Raw genomic sequence first — 20,427 nt, 5'->3', positions numbered from 1 at the left:
CAGGTGCACCAAGCCTTTAACTTTAGGTCATAGGTTTTCCATCTGAATCTATATATTATTGTATCCAAAACATTTGAGGATCCAACCGAGCCCACATATCCCTAAATATTTCCATGCCACATAAACATAGGTCTAATTTGGACCTTGATCAGGTGATATTTTTCATTGTTTGAAGGAAGGAATTTTTAATAGTGGAATATCACCTTATCAAGGTACTAATAATTCTTATATTGGAAATATTCACCAGTATGTGGGCCCAATTGCCTCCTCGAAAAAATCAATCACTTACAATGAAATACACAAAAACATATACCACAAATGCACGTGCCCCAAAACTAGTCAGGGGCCCTATGCCCAATGCCTCATAATCATCACTTCCATTGTACAACCTCATGTTTTTTATTTTCCATTATTTTTTGGTCATCGTAACTCTAAATCCTATGACGAATATCTAAAAAAACATGCCCACGTGCTTACCATCACACATTCCTACCCCTTTTTCTCCAGGTGGATATTGGCGGCCACCCACCTATTCCACTTGGACCCCTAGCACAGTTTCATTTCATTTTCCTTTTTCCAACACAGTTTCCTATTCTGGTAGTTTTTCGAGTCTTGAAATTATGAATTTGTTTTGAGGCCCTAAACGACATTTTTAGGGAAATGGGGAAGCAGAGATCAAAGATAATGTTTGCAGTTGAAGGTTGTTTTCATTGGATAAACATTTCTAACGGGTTTCCATGCACTCTAAACAAAGATCACAGCAAAATTTACAACCTGATGCAGGAGCATTTAGATCAATGTCATTATTGTATTTTAGTAGACATAGGCGGTCTTGTGTTTCAAGGAATTTGGTTTCCTAAGTATTGAATTAATGTAATTATTTAATGTTTTGAGTGATTTTAATGAGAATAGGAATTAATTGAATATTGTGAGGCATATTTGTAAATGTTCTCGAATATGGGAGAACATGAGAGATTTAGGGTAGTTGACTGATGAGAGGGTTGAGAATTGATTGTAAATCTTAGATTGGGAGTCAGTTCATGATTTTGTGGTTTGACAGAATCCTTAGGGATGAGAAAGAGATTTTAGGATTTTGTTGAGAAGCTTATGGATCTAAACTAGGAATTGGTTTTAGAATCCCTTTTTGTATAAATGTAAGCCTAAAAGGCATAGACAGGGGTAGACAGAGACAAAGAGAGAGAGTTAGACATTTAGTTAGTGTTTGTAAGCCTATGGGCAGATAATGAACAGAGGCCATTAAATTAGAAGATCAAGCCAAGGAGAGACAGAGAGTCTCATTATGTAATTGTTTGTGATATATATATGCATAGAGATTCAAATTCCAATTTGTATAAGTGTGTTATCGAATATTGAATGATGAATGAATGAATTAGCATAGTCTGTGTAATAGATAATTGCAGGAAAAGTTCGGCGATTATACAGAGAAATACATGAAGAGGAGGATTATAGTGGATCGATGAATCCATTAGAAAGATCAAAACCAAAGCTCAGGAGGAAGTGTGCATTGAAACAGTAGAAAGGTCGAAACCCCGAAGAAAACCCGAAATCACAGAAACATTGAAGAAATAGCATAAAACATAAGTAAACAGATTAGCGGAGGAGTAAAGTGTCAATGCACAGCAACCATTAGATCTCATAGATCAACGGCCAAGATTAAATCGCAATATTGGAAAAATTGGGATCACACCGTAATCTTTCAAAGGGAAGAAGCAATCGCGACATGCGATATGTAGCCAGACCCAAAACTTATCAAATTTAACCTATAACCCCATCAAGTCCGTAAGTCATGTCGGATGAGAACTTTTAAGAGGAAGAGGTTAGGTGCGAAGGACTGTGCGATAGCCGATAGCAGTAAGTGTTGATCGGAGGTCGGAGGAGGAGCAGTGCAGCGGAAGGTTTAACATGGAGAGGCGGACCCGACAATAAATATGAATGCGGGTGTATATATTTTGAGATCTGCTTATGTGGTTTGGAGTGGGATTTCCATGTAATTCCTTTGTATTTCGTTAAAGTGTTGTGCCGATTCTTTTAATGTAAAAGTGGTGTTAAATGATTCTGATAGTCGCATATCGGAGTCTGAGGGGTGATAGGAGCATATATGTGGTATGACCATGGCAAACTACGATGAGCGATTGCGATAAAGGTAACATTGGTAACTATGCAAAAGCCGAAGATTGACGAAAAAGGTATGATTTATGTGGTTTATGTGTTATATATTATAAAGGGTTTATAATGGATTAAAGCGTTGATAGAGGGTTTTACGGTTAAGTCCAATTATGACCTAGAGTTATAAAGTGGGGTTGGATACATGTGCGGCATAGGGATTTACAATGGTTTATGAGGATGTAAAGAGTCCCGATAGGGAAAGGATATGAAGGGTTGGACTATGGGTTAATGAATAAATGTTTCCATATAAGTTCTAATTAAGGGGGCCTTAACCATTGTTCATTTATAATGAATATTTGACCGGATGGTCATATAAATTCTTGGGTAGAAAATGGTTTATTGCATAGGTTTATGCATACTATGGGTAAAGCAGGGGTAACCCTGCATCATTTGGTATCAGAGCAAAACAAAGAAATTATGTGTGAAAGTTTCTTTGGAAGAATTTAGAACAGAAATATTTGGAAAGATGTGTATGCAGGCAAGGGAGATCAGATTCTAATCTGACAGTTAAGCGACCAGAGTAAAGCTGGGAGATTGGTAAGAGGAATACTAATCTTGATATTTCTGCATTTTGATAGAATGTTCAGATTTTGAGAAAAGTAGAGAAAATGATTTATGGCCAATGAATCTGTATAATTGGAATTGTGAAATGTTTGAAATTGAAATTGGAGAAGAACAGTTAAGTTCTTAGAGGCAGGTGAGTAAGAATTAAGAAGAGACTGCAAAAACATAAAGAATCTACAACGATGTTTTGAAGAATGGAGATTCACTTGGATGTGAAGAGTGGGTGGAGAAACCATGCAGGTAATGTTTTATTTAACTCTGATTTGAGTTTTGTTGGATAAATAAATAGATTGAAGATTGATAGTTGCAGCTAATGAAGTATCTCAGCAAAACAAGATCAAGTCTTAAGAAGCAGTAATGGAAGAAACTGGTAAGGATTTCTGAGTGGGAAAAAAAATCAGCAAAGGAGAAATTGCTGCTGATAGCTAAGATTTGCAAAGATAAAGCCGAAAGATTGGAAGAAAGAATTAGACTCTAAATCTGATTGACAGTGGCTGAATATTGAGAATTTTTTCATTGGAAACATGAAGATCTGCTGAAACAAATTTGTAGAAATTGTGGGATCCTGAAGGTAGGTGAAGGTATGCAAATTTGTCTAATGATTAGTAGATATTGAATGAGTGAAATTTTATAGTAGGATTATAGTAGTTAAACTGTAAGAAGGACTTTGTAAGCTCTTGAAGTAACAAAGTTTGAAGATACAGCTAAAGGCTAGTGGAAAGAACAGTCCATTCAAAAGTGCAGGTGAATGGGAGGACAAGATCAGACAGAGATATTGAAGGAAATTCCACAACGGATGTGGGTAGAATTGTTAAGAGATAAAGGAAGTTGGTAAGAGTTTCTAAGTGAAAGCATAAATGTGGCAGAACCTTGAGGAATTTGAACAGAGATTGGATAAAGAGGACAGTTGTGTTTTTGGAAAGTACAGATGAGTTGAAGCCTAGAAGGAGCAAAGAGAATTGCTCAAAGGAGGTTCCAAAGATAGAGAACCAATTGCTTGCCAAAAGACCAAGTACAGAGGAGAGCTTGGTGAGGTAGGTGGCAGCAGGGCAGACTTGCTGTTGTAGAGGCTTTAGTGCAACTCATAGTGAGTGAGTGAGGAACTCATAGAGATGGAGAGGATGATGACTAGTGACAGTCATAACAGAGGTTCTGAAAGAGATCACAACAGAGGACAAAAGGAGAAGGATGCCAAGACAAATGGCATGAGAATGAGTGATGAAGAATATGATAGAGAAATGGCTGAGATATTAGTTCATCTTGAAGTGTTAATGGAGATGTTGCAGAGAAATGAAATGGACCAGAAATATGGTTACGTCATGAGAAAGAAAGTGAAGTGGCAGAGGCTACAAGAGAAGAGGAATCAGCAGGTGAATATGCAGTTAATAAAGGAGCTAAGGGAACTTGAATAGATTATAGATGTCAAATTGAAGACAAAGAAGCTTGAAAGAGTTGAGCTACAGTAAAAGGGAGATGTTGAAGAAGATGTTGAAATTTCAATATGTGAACCAGAACGTGGACCATTACTTTTTGAAAGTGATAAAGAGACAGAGGAGTTGAATCATATGAATGATTCAAAGAACCTAGAATACTTGGTGACTGAAGCATCAAATGAGACCGAAAGGTCTTGTATTTTTAAAATTAATGATTTGTGTATGATTGTAGGTTTGGAAGAAGATAGGTAGTCTTTTAAAGCTGTCAAAAATGTAGAAGAAAACCTTCCAGAAGATGAAAGTTTTGAAGAAGAATATGACAAGGAGACTGGAAAAGAATCAGTTCGCTACATTGGACAAGTGCTGAAAGACATCATCGAAACAGATGATGAGAAGGAGAGACTAGCTGACAATCTCAAGATTTCTTTGAGTTTGAATCAACATACTAATATGCTGACAGAAGAAGAGAGATCCAAGCAGCATACTAAAGTGTTGCCAAAGGAAGAAGAGGTACAAAGGCCTTATATTTTTTATTATGATGATTGTCTTATAATTGAAGATTTTGTTGCAGAAACTGGAACATATTTGGCACAGGTGGATAGCCAAATGAAAGAAGAAGAGGAAGAACATCTACTGAAGTATGTTAAGAAAGATTTAGAAAAGGAAGAAGGACCATGTGATGATGGGTCAATAGCAAATGAAGAAATGGGATATTGAGTAAAATTTCCAAAGTTTACTCCAAGTAAAATCATTGAGTTATATAGGGAATTAGACTTTCAAAGGAGGAATTTAGAAGAACAAAGGATAAACGTTTAGGATAAATTGATGAAGAAGGATGACAAAGAAGTTGTCATAAATAATAATCAAGAAGAAGTTGACAGGTGCAGGAAATTGTTCTGAAAGACAATATGGCAGCAGCTGAAAAAGTGTGAGACAATAGTGAACAAGAGAGTAAGGATAAAAGAGAGGAAGTAGTAATGGAAATTCAGCGATTAAGAGTTGAAGGAAATCAGCAGACAGAGGATATATTGGACAGAGAAATTGAGTTGATAAGAAGGTTAATGATGAAAGTGTCTCAAAAGAAGACAACAGCAAGAAAGGAAAGGAGTAACAACAAGAGGAAGACAACAGCAGACTATGAAAGCATGGCAAGTGGAGCATTGCAACATAAGGTATGGAGACCTGGAGAACAGCAGCAGACAACAGCAGCAATAGAAAAATTGACAAGCAAAGACAGATTACAAAATAAAGTCTGGGATCCAGGAGGAATAAATTATCCAGACTTATGACCAGGAGGTCATAAATTTTCTTACTTGGGGAGTCTGATGCAAGAGCATTCAGCTCAACATCATTATTGTATTTTAGTAGACATAGGGGGTATTGTGTTTCAAGGAAGTTGGTTTCCTAAGTATTGAATTAATGTAACTATTTAATGTTTTGAGTGATTTTAATGAGAATAAGAATTAATTGAATATTGTGAGGCATATTTGTAAATGTTCTCGAATGTAGGAGAACATGAGAGATTTAGGATAGTTGAGTGATGAGAGGATTGAGAATTGATTGTAAATCTTAGATTAGGAGTCAGTTCATGATTTTGTGGATTTGAGAGAATCCTTAGGGATGAGAAAGAGATTTTAGGATTTTGTTGAGAAGCTTATGGATCTAAACTAGGAATTGGTTTTAGAATCCCTTTTTGTATAAATGTAAGCCTAAAAGGCATAGACAGGGGTAGACAGAGACAGAGAGAGAGAGTTAGACATTTAGTTAGTGTTTGTAAGCCTACGGGCAGATAATGAACAAAGGCCATTAAATTAAAAGATCAGTCCGAGGAGAGACAGAGAGTCTCATTATGTAATTGTTTGTGATATATATATTCATACAGATTCAAATTTCAATTTGTATAAGTGTGTTATTGAATATTGAATGATGAATGAATGAATTAGCATATCCTGTGTAACAAAGAATTGCAGGCGAAGTTCGGTGATTACACAGAGAAATACATGAAGACGAGGATCATAATGGATCATTGAATCCATTAGAAAGATCAAAGCCAAAGCTCACGAGGAAGTGCGCAGTGAAACAGCAGAAAGGCCAAAACCCCGAAGAAAACCCGAAATCACAGAAACATTGAAGAAACAGTGTAAAACATAAGTAAACAGAGTAGCGGAGGAGTAAAGTGTCAATGCACAACAACTATTAGATCTCATAGATCAACAGCTAGGATTAAATCGCAAGAGTGGAAAAATCGGGATCGCATCGCAATATTTCAAAGGGAAGAAGCGATTGCGACATGCAATATGTCGTTGGACTCGAAACTTATCAAATGTAACCTATAACCCCATCGGGTCCGTAAGTCATGTCGGATCAAAACTTTTAAGAGGAAGAGGTCAGGTGCGAAGGATGATGCAATAGCCGATAGCAATAAGTGTTGATTGGAGATTGGGCAGATCGGAGATCGGAGGAGGAGTAGCGTAGCAGAAGGTTTAATATGGAGGGGCAGACCCGACGATAAATATGAATGCGGGTGTATAGATTTTGAGATCCGCTTATGTGGTTCGGAGCGGAATTTCCATGTAATTCCTTTGTATTCCGTTAAAGTGTTGTGCCGAGTCTTTTAATGTAAAAGTGGTGTTAAATGATTCCGATAGTTGCATATCGGAGTCGGAGGGGTGATAAGAGCATATATGTGGTATGACCATGGCAAACTACGATGAGCGATTGCGATAAAGGTAGCATCGGTAACTATGCAAAAGCCGAAGATTGATAGAAAAGGTATGATTTATGTGGTTTATGTGTTATCTATTATAAAGGGTTTATAATGGATTAAAGCGCCGATAGAGGGTTTTATGGTTAAGTCTAATTATGACCCAGAGTTATAAAGTGGGGTTGGATACATGTGCAGCATAGGGATTTACAATGGTTTATGAGGATGTAAAGAGTCCCGATAGGGAAAGGATATGAAGGGTTGGGCTATGGGTTAATGAATAAATGTTTCCATATAAGTTCTCATTAAGGGGGCCTTAACCATTGTTCATTTATAATGAATATTTGACTGGATGGTCATATAATTCCTAGGAAAAAAATGGTTTATTGCATAGGTTTATGCATATTGTGGGTAAAGCAGGGGTAACCCTGCGTCACAACCCCAGGAAGTTGGCGTCCCAACTAACCCCATCGGAGCCCATACCTTTTGGTGCTTCATCTCCTATGGTTAGGTGTTTAGATGTTTAGGGTCTCCCATTGTTTCTTCATCATAAAATGTCCTCTGAGCCTCATTGTGACATAAATTATAAGGCAAGTAGCTGTCACATCTCTTCTCAGAGAGAAGCTACCATCACCTGAGCTAGTTTTTTTCCATTCAGCATGTAAACAGTTTTAAGCATTTTCTATTTATTAATTAAAGTTATGTTTCACTATTGTTTTTGTTTAAATATGTATATCATTTGTTCCTTCATAAATCTGGATCAATGGTATCAAAGCAGTGTTCTCTTTCTTTGTTTTTCTGTGCATGTTCCCAATGACATCAAAGTATAAGGAGTTGAGACTTGAACCGATTGAGCCCTTGCAAGACCATCCTTGTTGACCCCGACAACCTCCCATTGCAGAAGAAAATAAAGATGAGGGAGCGAGAGATCCTTTCAAATTATTGCTTGAAGAATCCCTTAAGCGAAAAAGGAACGAGATGATGGATAATTTTTCCCATATCCTTTGGCAGATACCATTGGGTGAAACATCTTCATCCAGCAGTCACTTCGGAGGTGTCATCCCTTTAAGGTACAAGTTAAATTTGGCATTCTTATATTTGAAGGCCAAATACACATAGATGCTCTAGATAGGTGGTTAAATCTACTGGAAGGAAAGTTTTTGGTCCATAATTTTTCTGATAGAGAAAATATCACTTTTCCACTCATCAAGGCCATCCCCCATATCAAGGACTGGTGGGAAAATTACTGTGAGCAAAGGGCCAAGGGGGAATCCTCACTATTTTCAACCACATCCTCTTAGGATTCTTTCCGATATGTTTTCAAGGAACAATATTACCTTGTTGGGAGCTATGAAGACAAGTACATAAAATGGACCATACTACGACAGGAAAGGGACCAAGAAGTGTGAGAGTTCATGAATATTTTTCATACCCTACACACGAAGTTGGGCATCAAGGACTCTGAGTGAAATCCATTACTCAAGTATCGTGGCTATTTGCACAAATACATCCAAGAAAAAATGGAGTTCTTACGCATTTTTTCACTTGGCACAATGTACTAATATGTTGTCAAGATCGAGAAAAAATTTAAATAGAAGAAGTGAGACTTTGGATCTGTGAATCTGAAGTAAGGAAATGGCACCTCCAAACTGAAGAACAAAGCATAGATCCAAGGTGTAATGACCCAAGAAAACCCATCGAAGCTACAAGCAAAGAAGAACAATGGGAAGATCAAGAAAGACACATGAAACTGGTGTGAGTTCCAAAAGAACCACACTCAAATGAGTGTCATGTAAAGTAGTCATTAGTGGCCAAGATAAAAGCTTCAGAGTCAAATACAAGTTTTGACTCCTTGTTAGAACTCAACAAGGGGAAACAAATCATTGATGCAAAACTCAATGCCGCCATTTCCACCACCAAGTTCAAGAAGATTGAGGTCAAAGATCTAGAGGAGGGTGAGAATCTCTTCCATTCATAGATCTGGGTGAAGGGTTCTCCACTACAATTCATTGTCTATAATGGGAGTCAAAATAACCTCATCTAAGCATAGGTTGTTAAGTGATTAGGCCTACCAACAAAACCACACCCACAACCATACACATCAGGTGGATCCACTAAGGGCGAGATTTTCGTGTCACCCAATAGTGTCGCATTTCCTATAACATCAAGCTTTCTACAAATGAGGTACTATACAATTTTTCTCCCCTTGAAGTTTGTGATGTTATGTTAGGCCAACCATACTTGTGGAAGTCCCATGTTATTTATGAATCCAAACATCATATTGTCAATAGTACTTTGGGCAGCAAACTATACAGAATATCATTGTTAGCCTTGCCTACCACCATTTCTTTAATCTATGCCAAGCAACGTAGTAAGACCATCTCCTAGATAGAAGAAAAAAATAAATTAAAATATATATATATATATATATATATATATATATATATATATATTTCCTAATCGTGGCCACATCCATGGCCCCCAGAAAGATTCCACCACGCAACAGAAGTAAGTTGATAAGGTCATGGAAGAGTACAAGGACATATTCTCCTCACTCATAAGGGTAACTTTTCATTGTTAGGTCAAGTGTTCAATCAATATTACTCCTGGAGAACCTCTACGTAATGGGCCAATCTCTCACCACTCTCTTATTGAAAACAAGGAAATCAAAAAAAATATCCAAGAGTTGCTACAAAAGGGGCACATTTGACCAAGTTTCTCAACTTGTGGGAGCCCAATTGTACTTGTACAAAAGAAATATGGAACTTGGACACTCTGCATTTATTATCTGGCACTTAATAAACTCACTATTAGGAATAGATGCCCAATCCCATGGGTTGATGACCTTCTTAACTAGCTCAAGGGGGCTAAGTACTTTAGCAATAATGATTTGAAGTCTAACAATCACCAAGTTCCAATAGAACCCACATATGTATGGAAGACAACCTTCAAGTGAAAGGAGGGTCTCTTTGAGTGATTGGTCATGCCCTTCGGGTTGACAAATGATTTTATAACTTTTATGAGGTTGATGGATGACATAATGCGGCCTTTCACCAACTCATTCATGGTTGTATATTTGGATGATATACTCATCTTTAGCAAGATCTATGAAATGCACTTGTAACATATTCTGCGAGTCCTTCAAATCCTATGACAACACAAGCTATGTGCCCACCTGGAGAAACGCTTCTTTGGCATGGACTAGGTCCAACATATAGGCTACATAATTGATAAGAAAAGTGTGCATGTGGATGAAACTAAGATCCAAGTCATTCGGGATTAGCTAGCCATGACGACTCTGACAAAGCTTCACAACTTCCATTGGGAATGGAATCCCCACACAACATGTTTTGGGGCTCAAAGCCCAAGTTTTGAGTGATATTATTGTAAAGCTCCGCGAATTATGGGTGCGAAATGTATGTTAGAGTCATAGGGCTATCCACGCTAAGTGTTGAATGTAATGTCGGCCTACCCATGGTCTGTGGACCATGGGATTGTATAAATAAAGCGAAGCTCTAACTGTAAAAGATAGTAAGGAAGAAAGAGCGAAGTATGAGATAGTGAAGCATAGAAGAAGAGTCTAAGTGTGTCTTGGGTCATAGTAGTAGGAAGAGGCTCTGCAGCTGAGTGCGCAGAGGCCTAATAAAGTCCGCAGCTAAGTGCGCGGACCCCTGAAGCCGAGTGCGTAAGGCAAGATAGAGTCTGTAACCGAAGGAAGAGAATAATAAACAGAAGTTTTACTTGAATTCTATGTATCTGTTCTTGAATTATTACATGTATGATATCAGTTTCTAATGTATTGTTTATTTACCGCGCACACTTGTATGAATGATTTATATTGCTAAGTATACTTTTCACATGACAGTAAGCTAAGTTAATTAACTAATATCACATTACTAGTAAGAACTTGGGTAATAACATTGTTTGGCCCCCAAGTAGGGTTGCACGAAGGTAGCATCACAGGCTGCGACATACAAGTAAGTGCGTGTAGCGACGTGCACGCAGGGTCGAACCGTGGACCACTTGAAAACATCAGACATCTTCAGGGTGTGGAAACCTGGTTCTAGCACCCTCCCATACTACTTCGGGTGAGACCTTAGTCCATGCACCGCGAACTGTTGCCGAAAGGGCCAGTATCACTGGGATTTGTTTGGCTAAATCACCTCTGAACCTGGGTCAAGCCCCAACAAGCCAACAAATGGTTCTGTTGTTGGGACCGAGATCTGCATAAGGGATGTCTGATGTCATGTCATTGGAATCCAACAAAGAAAGAAATTGAAGGGTGGTTGGACAGAAAGATTCACAAGTTCGCGGCGCAGGAAAATAGGAATACGTGAGTATCAAAGGAACAGTGGTTAGAGTGCTACTTATATACAGAAATCCACGAAATTTTCTTTGCATCCTTCCCCTTTGAGTTGTATGAGTGGATCGCGAAGCTAGCAGACAGTTAAAGAAGGTGTAGGCTCGTCAAACCGAATGTGTGGACTTCAAAATCGGTGCACAGACTAGAAGCATCGGAAGATAAGATTGTTCACGTTGTGGACCATTAGCTCAATCGGATAATAGGAGGTTTTATCATCGAGTTCGCGGTAGACATGACCGTCAGCTATAGCGAGGTGGAACGATGCTTCCTCAAAGGACGGTGAGGTAAGTACATTAAACCGTTGAACACTTGGATTAAAATGCTATTGTGTGAAAAGCGAGTGATCGAATAACTTGATGTTTGGGGCTACACGAAGTGGGAATATCTATAGAAATTAAGGTAGCATAGAGATAGAAAATAGCCCCTTGATTTCTCCGCAGCCGGAAAGTGAGGAAGAGCTCGCGAAAGTTTCTCCAAGAAGCGTGATCAGTGTGATAAGGCAATGAATTCCGCGCATACCACCCCCACCTACACCGCCACTAGTTTCACCATCATCACCTTCGTCTCTGCCCACCCCACCGCCACCACCACCACAGTTCAATATGGAGAGCGCAATAAAATTTCTGATATTCAGAGAAGTAAGGAACGAAGATCCGAACCAATTTTGGTCTGTAGTAAAGGTTGTATGGGAATCACAAGGAGTCATGGATGACAATATAAAGAAGGTAAAACTGGTAAGCGCGTTGCAGGATCGCACACTAACATGGTACATTAAGCATTCTAATGACTATTCAAACGCGGGGATCATAGATATCCAGGCTGTGTTGAACAAGGAATTTGGCAGGCCAAAATCAGAGACACAATTGATTATCGGGTTTAAGGAAATCGCGATGCTTCCAGGCGAGACCCCATGGGATCTGGATCAGAGACTGAAGAGTATGATTCACGAAGCCAACATGACCTTGACGGATGGACAGCACCGCACATGGTTTGTAGCATCACTAATGCCGCATTTAAGGACGACGTTGTCACAGCAGAAGTTATCCACCCAGGCCAAAGCTTTGGAGATTGCAATGAAACTACATGAGACCCCAATACAAGATCCTGGCCTAGGATTCCAACAAATCCACACGCAACTACAAAATTTTTGTGTAGAAATGTAGAGTTTGAAACAGGACAGGACAACTCGCCCAGAAGTGCATGAGAAGGTATGGTGCATAAAATGCAAGGACCAGGGGCATGACAAGGACCATTGCCCAGTCTTCGCGAATTACTTAGCGAGAGAAGGGCCATGTTGGGTCCCTATAATACTACTGATTACCCCATTACTATTGTAGTTGTACCCCTTATTAATATCATTGTGCCCCTGTTATCCCCATATTGTTATTACTATGCCCCATAGAATCCCTCTATTGTTATTTTTGTGGCTTTTTATTATTATTGTTAGGTCGGTTGGGTTATATTGTGACTCCTTAGACTCCTATATATAGAAAGGAGGTTTTGTCATTTGAATCATCGAATAATTATTCATTTATGTAATGTAAAGGAGGTTGTCCCCTCGAAGAGGCTGAATTCTAAGGCGTTGATCTATCTTTTCTATCTTTTCTATCTTTTCTTGAGCTGGTTTCATAACATTTGGTATCAGAGCTTTGGATTTTAGGGTTTCACTGCTCCAAACAGGTCATCGTGGTATTTTTGATATAACTTTTTTTCTGCGACGTTTCAGAAGTTGCAAAAAAAATCCGTTTGAGAAGAAATCGCGCTGAACCTCGGGTCTGAATTTCAGAGCTGTTCACGCTTTATTTGCGGAGATATGATCTGAGGAAGTTGGTCTTTTTGCAGACTCCTGAATTACATTCCAAACAAGTGACCTGGGGAAAAGTGTCATAACTTTCTCTCTGGGGATCGGATTGAAATTTTGTAAGAAGGTACAGAAAGAGGATGGACTTTAGTTTCTTGTATGCATTTTTCAGATCCAAAGGTCGAAACAGTGACTCGTGGCACGTCGTACAAGTTCGCTCTACTGAACTAGTCTATAATCAAGTCACTGTGGGAGATTTCACATAACTCTTCCTTGGAGAATCCAATTTGGGTCAGACTTGTGGCATTGGAAAGAGGACACATAGGGCTACTGCAGGTCAGAAATTCAGATCTAGATGATTGGAAAGTACAAAGATACATCAGAGGCAATATCGAGCTCCTACAAAGTGAAAAAGGGTGTAGATTTTCTTAAATTTTTTCTTAAGCTTGGGTTGAAAATTTATTTTGAAGGAATTCAAAAGGAATAGTAGAGCATTATTATCGGTAACTGATGCCCCAAGGAAAGAAAATGCAAACACCTAGTAAGGAACCTGAAAGCTCTAGCATGACTCATGAAGAAGAGGAAGAAATGCAACATGATATATCAAAATTACAAGACCAAGTGCAACAACTGTCCCTTGCACAAAAAAGAACAGAATCTAAGATGGATGGTTTAAATAAAGGTGTAGAAGCTAAGATGGATTGTTTAAAGAAAGGTGTAGAAGCTAAGATCAATGATGTGGAAGCTAAGATGGATGATTTGAAGATAGATTTGAAGACAGACATGGAAGAATTGAAGATAAATATGAATAAGTTGCTACAAGAAAGGGTCACTAATGGTGAAAGGGTAGTAAAGGAAACTCATGATGAGAACAAAAGAAATGTTAATCATGATTCCATAGACTCTAATGTTGGATCAAAAACCCACCATATTCCAAAAATCGATATGAGGAAGTTTGATGGCAAGGATCCCGCAACATGGATATTACAGATGGAGCAATTTTTCGATCTCAATAATGTGCAAAACACACAAAAGGTACGTATTGCAACTTTATATTTGGAACCAAATCAGTTTGTATGGTATCAATGGCTTTGCTCTCGTAAACAATTTATCACTTGGGCAATTTTTACGGAAGAATTGATAGCACATTATGAGGATACAAAAAGCAACACTTTTTTTAGCCAATTGATAAGTCTCAAACAAAAGGGTTCAATAATGGAGCACATTGAGGAGTTCCAAAAATTGAACATAAGGGTAAAAGATATTCCAGAGGAGCATAGGATTGATGTGTTCATAGGGTCTTTAAAGGATAATATCCAACATGATGTTCGCCTTTGGGAACCTGATTCATTAGAGAAGGCATTCAGGTTAGCAAGAAAAATGGAAAGCAAAATTATGGCAACCAGGAAGCATACCACTCACAACTATAAAGACGGAAGTGTTGTTGTCCCTAGTCTTCCACAACCTATAAGGTTGACACCACAACAATTGGAAGAAAAAAGAGCAAAAGGGCTTTGTTACAGTTGTGATAGCAAATACACTAAAGGTCATAAGTGTGCTGAGAAGAAATTATTCTACATAGATTGTGAAGAGGAAGAAGAAAAGGAGCAAGAAAGGTCAAAAGAAGAGGATATACTCCAGGAACAAAGCCTAGATAAAGAAGAAATGAATCCGACCATATCTTGTAATGCATTGGTGGGAATTACCACTCCTCAAACCATCAAGATAGAAGGACAAATCAAGAAGAAAAAGGTAATAGTGTTGATTGATTCAGGAAGTACCCACAATTTTATTCATTGTAAGGTAGCAAAAGAATTGAATTGCTTCTTATATCCAGCACCAGAGTGTCAAGTGATGGTTGCAAATGGAGGAACAATAAATTTCTGCTGAAAGTGCCATAATATCAAGCTATCCATGGGAGAATATGTATTGACTAGCCCAATGCTTTCCATTCCAATGGGAGGTGTTGATGTTGTACTAGGAGTCCAATGGCTACAATCCTTGGGTACAATAGCTTTTAATTTTCAAGAACTTTTCATGAAATTTTATGTGGAAGGAAAGGAAGTTGAATTAAGGGGTATTGCAGGGAAACCGGGAAAGATAATCAGCTCTAATGATATGACAAAGCTTCTAAAAAAGGAACAAAGAGGTGTAATTGCACAATTATGTTCGCTAGATGTTTCCACATTGGAATCATCTATTTCTCCAGATCTCCAAAAAGTCTTGGACAATCATTCCAAGGTATTTGAGACTCCCAAAGGTCTCCCACCTATTCGTGATCATGATCATGCTATTCATCTGATTCCAGGAAGTGTTCCTCCAAACATCAGGCCGTACAGATATCCCTATGCCCAAAAGAGTGAAATTGAACGTATGGTTGCAGAAATGCTAGAGGCTGGTATAATTCAACCAAGTCAAAGTTCTTTCTCTGCTCCAGTAGTATTGGTGCACAAGAAGGATGGATCATGGCGCATGTGTCTGGATTATAGGGAGCTCAACAAGCTCACTATTAAAGATAAGTTTCCCATTCCTGTCATTGATGAATTACTGGATGAATTGCATGGATCAATTTACTTCACCAAGTTGGATCTTCGTTCAGGATATCATCAAATCAGAATGAAGATTGAAGACATTCTGAAATTAGCATTTAGAACTCATGAGGGTCATTATGAACTTTTACCAGTGCACCTTCAACATTTCAAGGTTTGATGAATTCAATTTTCAAACCATTCCTTAGAAAATTTGTGTTAGTATTTTTTGATGATATACTAATCTACAGCAAGTCTTGGAAGGATCATGTTGAACATGTTGACAGGGTGCTACAACTATTGGAGGAGAAACAATTATATGCAAAAAGATCCAAATGTTTCTTTGGAGTACAAGAGGTGGAATATCTGGGTCATATTGTATCTCATGAAGGAGTTAAGGTAGACCCTAGCAAAATTAAAGCCATTAAGGAATGGAAAATCCCCACATCCATAAAGCATCTGCGAGGATTTCTTGGGTTGACAGGGTATTATCGCAAGTTTGTTAAGAATTATGGGAGAATAGCAGCACCTCTAACAACATTATTGAAGAAAGATGCATTTTCATGGACTCCAGAAGCAACAAAGGCCTTCGAACATCTTAAAGAGGCAATGTGCCAAGCACCGGTCTTAGCTACACCGAACTTCACAAAAACCTTTATTGTGGAATGTGATGCTTCAGGAAATGGAATTGGTGTTGTTTTAATGCAAGATGAAAGACCCATTGCTTTTGAAAGTCGTCCAATCAAGGGAAAGTTTTTACACAAAGCTATTTATGAGAAGGAAATGTTGGCAATACTCCATGCACTTAAGAAATGGCGACCCTACCTAATGGGAAGACACTTCAAGGTAAAAACGGATCATGATAGCCTTAAATACTTTTTAGAACAAAGATTATCCTCTGAAGAGCAACAAAAGTGGGTCACAAAGATGTTGGGTTATGACTTTGAAATCATCTACAAAAAAGGGAAGCAAAATGTGGTGGCAGATGCACTCTCAAGAAAGGATGAGGATGTGGAAGCATTGTTGTGCGCCATTTCTATTATCCAACCAGATTGGATAAATGAAGCAAGGGAGGAATGGAAGAATGACGAAGAAGTGTGGGCACTTATTCGAAAGTTACAACAAGATTCCAGTATGTCTGATACATTTAGCTGGCAAAATGATTCGTTATGGTACAAAGATCGCTTATACCTCTGTAAGAATTCCCAGCTAAAACAAAAGATTCTTATGGAATTGCACACTTCTCCCTTAGGAGGGCACTCAGGATTTTTAAAAACTTACCACAGGGTTAAGAAGGAATTTTTTTGGGATGGCCTTAAATCAGATATTCAAAAGTTTGTGGCGGAATGTTTGGTTTGCCAACAAAATAAAGTTGAAACAATTAAGACACTGGGTCTATTACAACCTTTATCCATTCCAAGCCAACGTTGGGAGGAGGTTTCAATGGATTTTATCACAGGTTTACCCAAGTCTGAGGGAAAGAGTTAGTACAGTTTCTACTGCATTTATGGAAACAATTCAAAAGCTACATGGAAACCCAAAGATTATTGTAAGTGACAGAGATCCCATTTTCACTGGAAATTTTTGGACAGAATTATTTTCTTGTCTTGGTACTCAGTTAGCTCATAGCTCATCTTATCATCCTCAATCTGATGGGCAAACTGAGATAGTAAACAAATGTTTGGAAGGATATCTTCGTTGCTTTGTATCTGATAAAAAGACACAATGGGTCAAATGGTTGCCTCTGGCTGAATGGTGGTATAACACTTCCTTCCATACAGCAACAAAAATGACCCCATTTATGGCACTTTATGGGTATCAACCACCATCCATCACATCATATTTAAGAGAAAATTCTAAGGTTCAAGCAGTGGAACACACATTGAACATCAACAAGTCCTCCAACTCTTAAAGGATAACCTCGTGTTGGCATAGAATAGAATGAAACAACAGGCAGATCAACATCGCAGCGAAAGAAGTTTTGATGTAGGTGATTGGGTATTCCTACGGCTACAACCATATAAGAAAATGTCCCTCAAGCAAGCTAAGAAGGATAATAAATTATCACCAAAGTATTATGGTCCATACAAGGTGTTGCAAAAGATTGGTACTATGGCATACAAATTGGAGCTTCCTGCAGCTTCTCGATTGCACCCAATTTTCCATGTTTCATGTTTAAAGAAGGTTATAGGCGACAAGCTCCCAGTTCAAACAATATTGCCAGAACTTGACGAGGAAGGAAAAATTATATTGGAACCGGAAGCAGTCACAGAAACAAGAACTCGACAGCTACGAAATCGATCAATTTCGGAGTATCTTATCAAGTGGAAGAACTTATCTGCTGAAGATTCCACATGGGAGGATGAGAATTTTATACAGAAGCATCCAGAACTTCTCAAGCATTGAGGACAACACTTTTTTGAAGGAGAGGGGCATGTTGGGTCCCTATAATACTAGTGATTACCCCATTACTATTGTAGTTGTACCCCTTATTAATATTGTTGTGCCCCTATTATCCCCATATTGTTATTACTATGCCCCATAGAATCCCTCTATTGCTATTTTTGTGGCTTTATATTATTATTGTTAGGTCGGCTGGGTTATATTGTGACTCCTTAGACTCCTATATATAGAAAGGAGGTTTTGCCATTTGAATCATCGAAGAATTGTTCATTTATGTAATGTAAAGGAGGTTGCCCCCTCGAAGAGGCTGAATTCTAAGGCGTTGATCTATCTTTTCTATCTTTTCTTGAGCTGGTTTCATAACAGGCCAATACCATTCAGACCAGAGGCACAAGCAGGACAGAGCACGGTGCCATGCATTATGGTGCATGATTTTTTAGATAGGAGGAAAAGACACTACAGATAACTCTCACCTATTACAAAAGTATATGGAGACGTCCCCGCAGTTGTTCTGTAATTTCTACAGGTTGGTAGGCCATGATGAGCACACCTGTAGAAGTTACAAGATGATGATGGATCGGACTCCTGCCTACAAAGTGTAAACTGCAACGTGAGCCCTCGATCCAAATGAAGGGATGGCGTGCACTGGATTTCAGGGGCACAGACGAGGTCGAGGTGGAATGGGACCAGGAAGGGGTCGCGGAAAGCTGATTTGTTACAATTGCGGAAGGCGAGGGCATTATGCCCGCGATTGTATAAATCTAACGAGAGAATCATGTTTATATTGTACTCAGTTTGATCATGAGATGAAGGACCGCCCTACATCGATAGCAAGGTTGCACGATAAAGCGATACTACAGCCTCCCCCAACTCAGAATTTGCAAATGATGAGGTCTGAGTCGCGCGAAGAGGACCTGAATGTAAACATCGTGCTCCGAAGCAGTATCACGACAGGAGATGACAAAGGTAAGCAACCTAAAGAAAGTGCGTGGGTTCGCAAGGTTCTGACAAAGGAACCTGAATTTGATTTGGAGAACACGAAGGAGACATTCATGGAAGCTAAGAAGAGCTTCATGGAGTCCTCCACTTTAGGTAGTAAGGATCAACTAGAGTCAGAGATGGATCCTTCAGTGCTCACTACCTTATGGAGACATGTATGAAGTTGCTGCATGATAGCAAGGTTGTGAAAGGACTGCAAGAACTTATCACTAGGTGCGCTGGGTGAGGAGAACAGTGCGTAGTTCGAAAACTCGGGAAACATACATCGCGAATAGGAAGGGAAATGAGATTGACTACGCAAATTGGGGAGTATGAAATGGATCAAGTAATTTTGGATCTAGGATCGGACGCAAATGTGCTACCAAAGCAAACATGGGAGCGCATGGATAGGCCCGCATTGTAATGGTCCCCTATTCAATTGTGAATGATGAACCAGCAAAAGATCCTACCGATGGGAAGATTGTAGGGAATAACGGTAGACATTGAAGGTGTGAGCACGCTTACATATTTCGAAGTGATATAGATTTTCGATGAAAGCAATCCCTATCCCGCGCTACTAGGAATTGATTGGGCCACTTATATGAACGGAGTCATAAATCTAAAGAAGCGCAAAATGATTTTTGAGAAAAATTCACTGCGCGTAGTGGTACCTCTAGACCCTGCAGAAGGATCGCACTACACAGCACCAATGTGCGATGATGAGAGTGATGATGAGCTAGACTGTATCTACAAGATAACTACTCGAGAACATGATTGGATTAATCCTACAGCAGATGGCAGGATTTTGTGGGGGCGTGAAAGCTCCTGCACATCATATTCGAATGAGGAAACAAAACGATGGCAGAACCGGTTACACAAAGTAACCACGCTCAATTGCAACATGATGGTAAGATCACTATGCTACGTAACAACAGAGGTGAGGGATCTGCCTATGTATGACAAGTTGATAGCAGTGGATGAATTACTGAACAAATTTGAAGGCGCAGTACCAGAACAGCAGTGGTTCGATGCTCTGAAAGGGGCACTGCGCGCTACGCCCGCAAGATGGTGGGGTACACACCAGCAAAGTTTCGGGGACTGGCACGAATGCAGAAAGATGATGCGCTTACAATTTGGGAAGCCTCAAATGATGATGAACGTTGGGCATGATGAACGAAATAGCTTGCATTCCCACTTTTCCATATGGGTATAGGCATATGGTACGCAACCCGCACAAATGCATACCACTCTCACGATAGGAAATAGGAACAACAAGAAGAAGCAGGCAAGGCAAGTGCGCGAACGATGAAATATGATAAGACCTAGCACACCAAAGATCATACATGGGGAATCCTTTGACAAGGTGTGCGAAATGTTGAACAAGGTCAACCATGTGAGATGCACCGACTAGGACCTACGTGTACTAGCGGTTGTATGGGATTATAGGACCATGTGAAAAACTCTCA

Source organism: Pinus tabuliformis, chromosome X (genome assembly GCF_031772625.1).
Source record: "Pinus tabuliformis cultivar Carrire ecotype Pingquan chromosome X, CPIR1, whole genome shotgun sequence".
In the NCBI taxonomy this organism is placed as follows: domain Eukaryota; kingdom Viridiplantae; phylum Streptophyta; class Pinopsida; order Pinales; family Pinaceae; genus Pinus; species Pinus tabuliformis.
This window is presented reverse-complemented; position numbering follows the sequence as displayed.